General features: G+C 49.9%; 1 long non-coding RNA gene across 1 annotated transcript; it reads left to right on the top strand.

Annotated features, from left to right (window-relative positions):
* Positions 1-5,378: 5,378 nt before the first annotated feature.
* On the top strand, positions 5,379-10,700 carry LOC144222153 (uncharacterized). Its single transcript, XR_013332324.1, has 3 exons — positions 5,379-5,470; positions 6,028-6,140; positions 10,401-10,700. It is a non-coding gene; the product is annotated as an uncharacterized LOC144222153 (long non-coding RNA).
* The last annotated feature ends 775 nt before the right edge of the window (positions 10,701-11,475 follow it).

Below are 11,475 nucleotides of genomic sequence, written 5' to 3'. Positions count from 1 at the left end.
TTGGTGTTCTCATCTGCAAAAGTGAATATTACCTAGTTCATAGAGTTGTTATAATGATTAAATGAGGAAATAGAGAGGCAACACTTAAATTTTTTTAATGTTTTATTTATTTCTGAGAGAGAGACAGAGACAGCATGAACAGGAGAGGGGCAGAGAGAGAGGGAGACACAGAATCTGAAACAGGCTCCAGGCTCTGAGCTAGCTGTCAGCACAGAGACTGATGCGGGGCTCAAACCCATGAACCTTGAGATCATGACCTGAGCTGAAGTCGGACGCTTAACTGACTGAGCCACCCAGGCGCCCCAGAGAGGGAATACTTAACAAGTCATAGTTGCTCGGTCAAAAGTGTCAATAACTTTTACAATAATATAAAGATATTATTGCTACTAGTACTATTTTTACAGTTGCCAGACTATTGTCACAGGCAAATATTCTGCCTCTAAACGTTCAGTATTTGTAGCTATCACAGCCTGAGGCCAGCCTTGGGAAAGGTCGGCACGGAAATCGCTGGTTGAGCCCTCTGTCCTGGATGGTGCTCTGTTTCTCCAGGGATGCTAACTGTCCTGAGCAGCCCACTGCTTCGAGGGCACATGGCCGGGCATACCTTCCCTTCCAGCACAAAGCCAGGTGAACACCTGACCATTTCACAGTTGGGTATGTTGACCATTACTGTGCTGTAACCTAGGTGGCCCTGGCGGGGGACACGTATCCTAAGGGAGCTGCTTCTCCACTCCCACCAACCACCCTTCCTATAAAGAGTCCTGAGTCAAAGCAGATGGTCTGTCCACACATCCCGTGCCTGGACACCCCCTTGGCTGTGTCCCTGACATGAAAGAGACCCTGAGTCAGCACTTCTCAGAAGGCAGGTAAATAGAGAGGAGGAATGAAGGAGGGAACGCAGAGGAAGAGGGGGGAGCTGAGAAAAGGAAGAGATCAAATCGTCCACGCTGAATATTTAATGGAGGGTAAGATTACAAAGTTTGACAACGGGTATCCCGTGTCACGTTGGTCCACTTGCACACCGTATTGGAACATTTTGCCTTCGGGTTGTGCTATGAATTGAAAGGAAAAGAATTTCCCCAGAGACAGACTCCTGTGGCTCAGACGCGGAATCTCGTGCCTTTGGACCTCTGTCCAGTAAAGCGCCACCCTTCTGGAAGCAGAGAAACTCAGGCCCCCCCGTGCTGGGCCGTCTGCATGTGGAGCCTGAAAATGGAATAACGGATGGCTTCACTGTGACTTTGTGCTTTAACAGGCTTGGAAATCTCTTAAAATGTGCCTGGAAGCAAATATCAGGTCCTCTGGGGTTCCCAAGACTAAAACTGCCCTGACCTGAGTGCAGAGTGCCGGTGGCTGCACTTGTAGAACGCACAACCTAGAAGACACAACCCCAGTTTGGGAATGTCCGCCAACTGGGAGGCAGGCTAACTCGGCTGGGCCAAGATTGGAGACGCGGAGTGAGAGGGAAAGTTAGACGGGAGAGCAAAGGTGGCATTAGACGGTGAAAAGGAGGCTTGGAGGCCAGATGGACAACTTTGAATTCAATTCAACTGAATATAATTGTCAGCGCTCTGGGAGTCCTTAACACATAGTCATGCAATTTAGAAAAAGTGCCCTCTTTTTTTTTTTTTTTAATATTTTTATTTATTTCTAGGAGAGAGAGAGAGACAGTGTGAGCAGGGGAGGGTCAGAGAGAGAGGGAGTCACAGACTCTGAAACGGGCTCCAGGCTCTGAGCTGGCAGTCAGCACAGAGCCCGACGTGGGGCTCGAACCCACGAACCGTGAGAACATGACCTAAGCGAAAGTCGGACGCTTAACCGACTAAGCCACCCAGGCGCCCCGAAAAAGTGCCCTCTTGAATTGAAGGCCAGGCAAGCAGTCCCCATTGGCTCCATTGGTTGGGTACTCTGGTGCAGTGCACAACCCATATAACTGTATATGACAAGCCTGACTGGTTAAGAACTTAATAGCAGAAGATGGTGTGGCAAGTGGGATTGTGAGAAAATTCCATGTAGAAACCTTAAGTAAGAGTTCCATAAGATTTAAGAAAAGTTAGTGGCTCATTGATCTATTACTATGTACAAACCAACCCAAAACTCAGTGGCTTAAAACAACAATCATTTTATTTGCTCACAGTTCTGTAATATAGCGGGGCTTTGGTTGGGATGTCAGTGGCACCCCTATGCCCGCATTCAACCCGTGGATAGGCCAGGGCTGGGCTCAGCTGGGGGCCTGGGACAGCGGGGCCTCTCTTCTTCACACAGACCCTCCAGCAGGGTAGCCAGAATTCTTACCTGGCTGCTCAGGGCCTCCAACCACAGGCAAAGGTCAGTCCTAAGGCCTAAGCTGCGAGTGTGCTCCCTGTTCTTCCACCGCATTCTGTGATGAAGCCAGCTCAGATGAAGGGGAGGGACTACCCAAGGATGTGAGTACTAGAAAACAGGCCCACTGAGGCCACCAGGACAACAGCCTGCCACATTCCGTTAGGGAGCCGTGACGGCCAGCCAGGGAGGGGTGAGGACCTCTTTGGAGGGCAGCCTTTTTAAGGGTAATCCCCTATCTTCCTTTTTAAGCATTTTCTCACAGTTATTTATGCTTGACTTGAGGTATATTATATTCCCCAGTCAGTTTATCATTCTAAGCATATTGAGCTAAGATTAATGGCCAAATAGTTTATGTTATCCAAAATCAAGTGTCATAAGTTTCTATAGGAATAGGCCTCATGTGGCGCCTGGGTGGCTCAGTCGGTTAAGCGTCCAACTTCGGCTCAGATCATGATCTCATGGTTCGTGGGTTCTGGCCCCACGTCGGGCTCTGTGCTGATGGCTTGCTTGGAGCCTGTTTCAGATTCTGTGTCTCCCTCTCTCTCTGACCCTCCCCTGTTCACGCTGTCTCTCTCTCTCTCAGAAATCAATAATAAAACATTAAAAATTAAAAAAAAAAAAAAAGGAATAGGCCTCAGGACACCTGGGTGGTTCAGTCAGTTAAGCGCCTGACTCTTGATTTCATCTCAGGTCATGATCTCACGGTTCATGAGATCAAGCCCCATGTCAGTCTCTATGCTGACAGTACAGAGCCTATTTGGGATTCTCTACCTCTCTCTCTCTCTGCCCCTCCTCTGCATGTGCACCCTCTCTCTTTAAATAAACTTTAAAAAAAGGAATAGGTCTCATTTTTATATATTTATTTATTTATGTAAAGAATATATAAAGAATTTATATAAAGAATATATACAGAAATATACATATATGTATGGTCAGAATATAGGATCAGAAAATGAAAGCACTTATAAACTTAAAAAAAAAAGTTTTAACTCTTACCATCTTGTTATAACGTGCTAGCTTTTAGTTAATTCACACCCACTATAAACAGGTTTTACCAATACACTAAGCTCCTCCCCAAGTGACCTGTGATGGATCTTGCTTGAACGTACATCCTTGGGACCCTGTGGGTCTTTATTCTGATCACTTCTTTTTTTTCACTTCTGCTCTTGTTCCCAATCATCACTTTAAAATGATCTTTGAAAGAACCCTCTTTCTCATTTGATCCCCACCAATCTTGTATGGATCAGTTCACTGTCATCTAAAGTCAGAGCAGTGAGAGGGGGCTGTGTGGTGAGGACAGAGGGAGAGAGGAGGGTTGTTCTGTGCCTGTTTTGTTCACTGCTCTACCTCCTTCAGTAATCGACTCTCTTTGGTCGTCCCCAGAGAGTGAGCCACATATGGCAAATGATCAATCAGTGTATTGATCCAGAAGCAACCATCCCTCCTTCTACCCCAGTCACCCTCACGATATATCAGGCTCACTCATGTGTTATGTGTTGGTAGCATGAGCGAGTTTTGCTGTGGTAACAGATAACCCCCCAAACTCTTATTGGCTTGTGACACAGACTTCCCTCTCGGTCACGTTCCAACGTCCTTTGAAGTTGGCCGGGGGCTCTGTTCTTAGTTTCTCAGGGCCTCAGGCTGACAGAAGCTCCATCCAGATGAGTTTACCATGGCAGGTGGAAGATGGCAGGGTGGAAGGTGTGTTGTTCCTAGCCTTCCAGTGCAAGTTACACATCCACTTCTGCCCACACTTCGTGACCGAAGCAAGTCACACACTCTTTCCCAGCTTCCTATCAGGTGGGGAAAGGCAGACCTAGCACATGCCTGCATGACAGCCAGACTCTTCGTGAGCAGCCTTAATACCTACTGTGCATTCTAACGTTCGGTGTGGACCTTCGGTCTTCCCCTTTAGTACAATGTGAGCTCTCACAGGGCAGGGATCAATTCTACAGAGTTACTCTGCCTCTATCACCTAGCCTGGTGCCTGGCACACCGAAAGTACTTAAGATTTATTGAATTAATGAATTAATAACTTGTCTCACTTAATGAGGAAGTCAATACAAGAACGCAGCGGCTTTGGCTTGTGTTGTGTGGTCAGTGGTCAACTTTGCTGTACCACCATCCACTTCTTTTCCCTTCCTTTCCCATGATCCCACTTAAGTTTTCAATGAGACGAACTTGCCTGAGCTTTGGAAGATGGAAATGAGGAGAGGCAATTATCCTCAGGAGGTCACAGGACTCAGACCAGACACCAGGTTCTCGGGCTTCCTAGCCAGCACCAGACTCGGCAGGAGATTTCCCAGGGATTCTTGAGAATGGTAGCAGTTTCTCACCACACTTTGGAGAAGCACCCACCTCGGTGTTTGAGGCTGTTCTCCAGCTGTTTCTGTGACCTTCCAGCTGCTTTCACCCCCTCAGCTCTTCTCACTTCAAGTAAGCCCTAACTCCCATATTAAACCTCTATTCCCATAACATCCAGAGTCATCCTTTATCTTTCCCAAGAGTTCAATGAGAAATTTTTGGAGGGTTTGGTCATACTCCAAAGAAACATGTTACTTTGACTCTGGAGGAAAACTCTCTATGTAAGATCTGCTATTCTTTCCCTCCTCCAGTCTGAGCTGAAAAGGGGGCCTGAAGAATGGTTTCAGACTCCGTGTCATTGGACTTGCCAGCAACCTGCCTCGTCTCTCCATGCACTGACAGCCTCTCTCCTGGACAGAGGTGCCACTCTTATTCATGACAAGTAAATTAGGAACAGGTGTAGCTAGAAGCAGTAAATTTTCCAAGGTTTGCGGGAAGATTGGCAAACGTGCCAGAGACCTGTCCCTCCTGACCTATAATTGCATCATCTTCTGACTAAATTCTCAGTGTCCTGGCTCGTCCCTTCCGGCAAAGCATGTTATTTCCCTCTGCTCGGAATCTGAGGGAAACTGCTCCCGTACCCTGCATATTGATGCCTGGCTGAATTGTGGTTTCCGGGGCATAGATCGCACTGTTCAAGAATGCATATTTTCTCTCTAAATCCTTTCACTCCTTCCGAGTGGAAAATGGCTCGCTATTTCTATGCTGTAGCTCGAAGAGCTGATGGAGAGAAGCCTCACACCTCTGCAACAGCGGTGGGTGGATTAAGCCACTACTGGAAGTAAGTATTGACAAATTTCACAAAAAAGTGCAGCAGAATTCTCACTGCTTGTGCAGGATTAGGTCACCTGGGTTGCTGGCATCAGAGCCCACCCCCATCTATGATTCAGTATCTACAGCCCCCAGGTTTAGCTTTTTAATTTATTTATTTATTTTAATGTTTGTTTATTTTTGAGAGAGACAGAGTGTGAGTGGGGGAAGGGCAGAGAGAGAGGGAGACACAGAATCCGAAGCAGGACAGAACCTGAGCTGTCAGCACAGAGCCTTACTCGGGGTTTGAACCCCGGAACCGTGAGATCATGACCTGGGCGGAAGTCGAAGGCTTAACTGACTGAGTCACCCAGGTGCCCAAGCCCCACCCCCAGGCTTAGCAACAAATATTTTCTGGAGGTCATTCTGCGCTCATTGCTGTCCCAGGCTCTTGTGGGGGGTTTCCCATGGCCGCTCCTTCTCTGTCTCCTTAGACTTTCCCCTTCCTGTCAGTCATTAAATAAATACAACCCTGACGTGATTAGCTAACTGGCTCTTACTGTGGTGCCTGCAATTTCTCTCATCTAGCTAACCATGCAAATCTTCTAACTTCCACCAGAGGACAGCACCTTCACACAGATGGCCCAGTTCTGGTCCGCATGGAGAGCAAAGCAAGAACCATCCACACCTTCATGCTAAAGGTGAACGGGAATTGGGATGAGCGACACCTGTCCAGATTCGTGTGCCCAAATTTCAAGTATGTGCGTGCGAGTATCTGTATTCATGGATGGAGCTAAATGTGTATAATCACAGCTTGGAAGCTACAGAAAGGGTCGAGTTACTACTGAGTAACAACCACATACCAGAAATGTGTTTCTTGTTTTATGAAAAAACTTATTTTCAACGTTTATTTATTTTTGAGAGACAGAGAAAGAGCACAAACGGGAGGGGCAGAGGGAGAGGGAGACACAGAATCTGAAGCAGGGTCCAGGCTCTGAGCTGTCAGCATAGAGCCCAACACGGGGCTGCAATTCACAAACCATGAAATCATGACCTGAGCTGAAGTTGGACGCTTAACTGACTGATCACCCAGGCGCCCCTAATTGTTCTTTTAATAAGCGATTATTTGTAACCAATACTTTTACATGAAGACCAGTGCCAATGAAATGCATTTGTCTTAATGCTTAAAATAAGCATTTCACTCTAATTTTTTTGGCCCCATTTAGTTGGCTGATAAACATCTTTTTGTTAATAGTAATATATAAAGAATAAATAGAGGAACTGCATCCAGGCAAATTTTATTTTAATGATCTGATGATGAGAGAGGGATGTAGCGGAGAATATTCAAATTATTTCCTTGCAGTTAAGACATTCTGGGATTGAGCTGCAAATTTAAAAAGCATTAGCTTCTGATCCATTTGTTAAATTGCCCACATGCATCCCAGGGTTCTGGGACGCTTTATTTGCAAATAGTAACAGATTTGCAAATAGGAGGTATTGTGCAAAAAAATGGGAGCCCTTCACAGGGTCCAAAATAGAGATGTGTGAGAGTGTTGACTTCTCTTTCCTAGCCTGGGAAGTGGCCTCCCAGGGGACAGATTGCCACGGGACAGATGGCCAGAGACAGCAGGACTGGATTGCCACAGGGGTTCTGAACACAAGGTCGGGGTTGGCCGTTGTTACTCTCCCCACCCCCGCACCCCTTATTTTTTTGACGGACAAAGACCAAGACCAGACCTGACTGCTGTGACAAATGAGGAATTCAGTCGGGGTCAAGTGCCCGGTGCGTGAGGAATTTTAAAAGATGAGAGGGGAGGAAAGGAAAGGGGCTGCAGGGAAATTGTAGACACATCGCGAAGGATTACCAACCAACAGCTATGAATTCTACCAAGTTCCAGGCAGCAGTCTAGACAATTTATCGACTCATTCAGTCCTGATAGTAGTGCTGAAGTAGAGAGGAGTTCGAGGCCTCCACAATCGGCCTCCACCCGCTCTTCCTGCCTCCCACAGGAGGTCACCGGGCCTTCCCTCTAGCCACCCACACCCCCAAGGACAGTGAGAGCAAGGGCAGAGATGGGGAGCAGGTGGGGGGAAGCAGGCGCTGGCCACCTGTCCCACTCTGGTCACTGCTCCACAGCCGAACACAAGAAAGTGGGTTCCTCTGGGCCACCGAGGGAGAAAGGGTACGAATGTGAGGTTAGGTTAACCCCACCCACCGCCTGCTTCTGACGGTCACAGTGGGCCCCAGTCGGCCCTCTGGCGCCCCTGGGCAGCCGGGCCTCAGTGCTGTGCCCGCCCAGCGTCTGGAAGGGAAGAGGTGCGGGGACAGAGGCCGCCCTACTAGGGGCCGCTCTGCCTCGGGACCGCGTGGACCCAACGCGCCTGGAGGAGGGCAGCCAGGGGCTGGGGAGGAGGCCCCGAGACCCAGCCCAGCCTCGCTCAGCAGCCTCCGCCTCCTCCGCCTCCTGGGCAAACCCCCAGGCCCTCCACCTTCCGAGATTCCTGCCCACCCCTGTGCTTGGCAGGGCTCTGGGGGTCTGCCCGCAGCTGCCCCCGAGCCCAGTCAGTCCCGCCCGCTCGCCCTTCCAGGCCATAGTACTTTCCCTCTGTGCGGGTCAGGATCCAGCCCCTACCGAGGAGCGATGGGTATGTCTAAGCAGGGGGCTTTAACTCCGGGGCTTGCTCACCACGTGTTGGAGGAGTCAAGGCAGCAGGCACGGCCCTAGGGGAGCCCCACTGGCACCGCAGGACCCACCTGCGCTCCTAGGCTGGGGGCCTAGAGGACCTGTGTTGCTAGAAGCTGGACCAGAGTTGGGGACCAGGAGCTGGAGGGGCGGCCTCTGCTAGCAAACGTCCCACGTCCCCTCAGCAGGCCCTCCTGTGCCTCCCAGCCCCCCTTGGCCCAGCCTAGCCTGTGGGGTAACCCACCCCCCCTCAACGGCTCTCATTGCTGGACTTCTCTTCCCTGCCGGGCGCTTCGTTTTTCTCCCGTGGCCCTCAAAACCACCCTGGGCTGACTTATTTCACTTCTGTGATGGCAAGACACAGAGTATTCAACCCAACCGGAAAGAAGAGGCAAGGTGAAACCCAGATGGATTTGGGTCTAAAATGCAAGGGGGTCGCATCCTCCAGAGACCCCCCGGCTGCTGCTCATTCTCCGGGGGAGAATTCGCCGACCCAGGACTGGGCTCTCAGTACACAGTCATTGAGTCCGATTCTGAGCCATTGGGCACTGGGAGTGAGGAGTTCAGCGGGTTTTCTTCCTGACGGCTGTCCAAAGAAGGGACACTGTAAAAGGCCACCTCCCAGAAAGACCACGGGCCACAGAAGTGCCTGATGGTAGGGAGGTTCCCGGGCCTCAGCCTCAATGTTCAAAGAAGCTCCCCCAAATGATCGTCAAGGCGTTCCGGAGTCGGTACCCACTGGGAGAGAGCACCAGCCAGGGGGCGAGGGCACTAGAGGCAGACCTCCTCACAGCCCTGGGGGATGGACGCTGATGCCAGGGGGCTGACCTGCCCAAGGCCAGGCCCCCAGAGGCCAAGAGTAAACCAGAAGTGCTGGGAATGCACTCATGTCATCGTTCGTTCACCCAGAAAACATGCACCAAGCACCCAGTGTGCTGGGTAGTGGGAAGACCGTGGTCAGAGAGACCGTGTGGCCCTGGCCCGGGTCACTTCCTGGCTGCCTCTGCTCCTCTGGGAGACGGCGGGGGTGGTGGAGGGAGGGAGAGGGGAGGGAGGAGGGGGAGAGCGGCAAGAGTTGGGCACCTGGCCCCATAAGAGAGGAGAGCTGTGTGTGTATGTGTGTGTGTGTCTATCTGTATGTGTGTTTCCGTATGTGTGTGTCTGTCTACCTGTCTGTGTGTGTGTATGTCTGTGCCTCTGTGGGTATAGTACAGCCACATACATGTGCAGCTTTTGGTTATCCTAAAAACCAAAGAGACTGCATGTGGAAATTAAACAAACCCGTTATGCAATTTATTTATGTTGATAAACAGTGTATGTGTTTATACCAACTAATTAACCAAAATGATGCCCTGTGCTGAACCTCTAAGCCATGCTCCATCACTAATAACTGAGATTTAGGCACCTGACAGTGGAATCAAAGCCCGAGCGGCCCTCTGGGATGAGCATCCATGAGTCCCCATGAGTCCCCCGAGACAGCAGATCTCGGGCAGGCTGCAGGCTGAGTCTGTGGCTTCCAGGGTCCCGCCCTGCCTGATGGGGGCTGTGACTGGTGCCACCTAGCAGCACAGACCCCATCTGCGCCTTCCCTCGCTAGGGGGAGGGAATGACAAACAGGACAGTCCTGAGGACTGTATGTCCCCTCTATGCCCCAAGCTGGCATCTCTGTCCTTTTCTGTCTCCCAGTTCTTGGGGCCCCTGGACAGAAGGACAGTCAACCAACCAAGCACAAAAGGAGGGATGGGCTCTCTCCCTCCCTTCTTTCCTCTCTGTCTTCCCCCTTCCTTCCATCCTGCTTTCCTTCCTTCCTTCTTCCTTTCCTTCACATTAATATTTTAAGACCACATATATATGTGTTGTTTGATTACACAAGTAATATTCATGAATATTCCATCATATTCATTATCAGTATCTATGTGATTGTCAGTGTCCAGACCCCCTCACAGCCCAGCTCCCTTTCTCCTTCCCTACTTTCTGTCCTCCATTCTTGTGAAACATAAATAAGCTGGGGCAGGCCCTGGAGAGGAGGGGCAGGGGTCACTTTGACTCAAGCTTCACATCACAGAGGGTCTCAAAATAAAGACCATTGGGGGGATTCTCAAATGCTATGCTATGGATTGAATTGTGTCCCCCCAAAATTCATATGTTGGAGCCCTATTCCCCATTGTTGAAGGCGGGGCCTTTGGAAGATCATGAGGGTTGAGCCCCCATGATAAGAATAGTGTCCTTATAAGAAGAGACACTAGATCTCTCTCTTTCTCTCTGTCCTATGTGAAGACAGAAAATGGCTCTCATCTGTAACCCAGGAAGGGGCTTTCACCAGGAACCGAATTAGTCAGCACCTTGATCTAAGATTTGCAGCCTTCAGAACTGTAAGAAATACATGTCTGTTGTTCAAGCCACTTGGTCTTGCTGGTATAGCAGCCCTCACTGACTAAGACCCCCCCAGTCATATAGCTGCATCCACAAAACGGAAAAATGTGCACTACTGGACTTTACCTTGTTGCCTGTTTTCAGACCACACCCCTAACGTGTATTATGATTCCATACTTTTATAAATCTTATTATTGTCTCGTAAACAGTACGATTATTTTGCATTGCTCATTTGGGGTTCTGTTAAAGGCACTTCTTTGTTAAATATAAACCTATACATTCACCCTGATTGGTGCATCTGTTTTGGAGTTTCTAAATTGTTTATGTAGTAGGTATTTCAACAGTAGAAGAGGTCTGTCCCTCCTTTGACACCCCAGAGCTTCTGACGAGTGTCTGCAAAATCAAGACCTTTCAGAACCCCGCCACAGGCTGCGATAACAGCGGACACTGACTTGAGCACCAGAGGGCTTCTCACCCTTTCTCTATCCATGAGCCGTGTTTCTCTGCCCCTCACATGTAAACTAAATTGCCCTTTGCCAAGAGCTCTGGTTTCCCCCAATCTCAGTGTGTGTCTGGGCTCCATCTATCATCTGGGCAGATTTCTCAGCCTCCAGTGGCTCATGTGGATGGTCCGCCTGGCGGGAAAGCTCAGTATTTCACCAGCTTACCTCACCCTCAGAAGGCCCTTCCTGGAAGCAGGAAACAGCAGCAACAGGCGGGGGCGCTGGGGAGTTTAGCAACATTCACAGGGGCTGTGCGGGGCTCCATCCCAAGGAAGTTGCAGGTCCAGACCACCTGCCCCATCCCGGTGCTCTGCCCAGATGTGTGTGCTGCACCGGTTCCCACTCCATATCTACACGGAGTCTACGAGCTGCTCTCCGACCTTGGGCTGGACGTGCTGGGACACCTCTCGTATCCTAAATGCAAGGGACCCACCTCTCAGATGAGTCTGGTGTGGAGCAAATCGCACTGGGGCGTC

Source organism: Crocuta crocuta, unplaced genomic scaffold (genome assembly GCF_008692635.1).
Source record: "Crocuta crocuta isolate KB4526 unplaced genomic scaffold, BGI_CrCroc_1.0 scaffold190, whole genome shotgun sequence".
NCBI lineage: Eukaryota > Metazoa > Chordata > Mammalia > Carnivora > Hyaenidae > Crocuta > Crocuta crocuta.
Note: the sequence above shows the minus strand (reverse complement) of the source record. Positions and strands in the feature narration are given on the sequence as shown.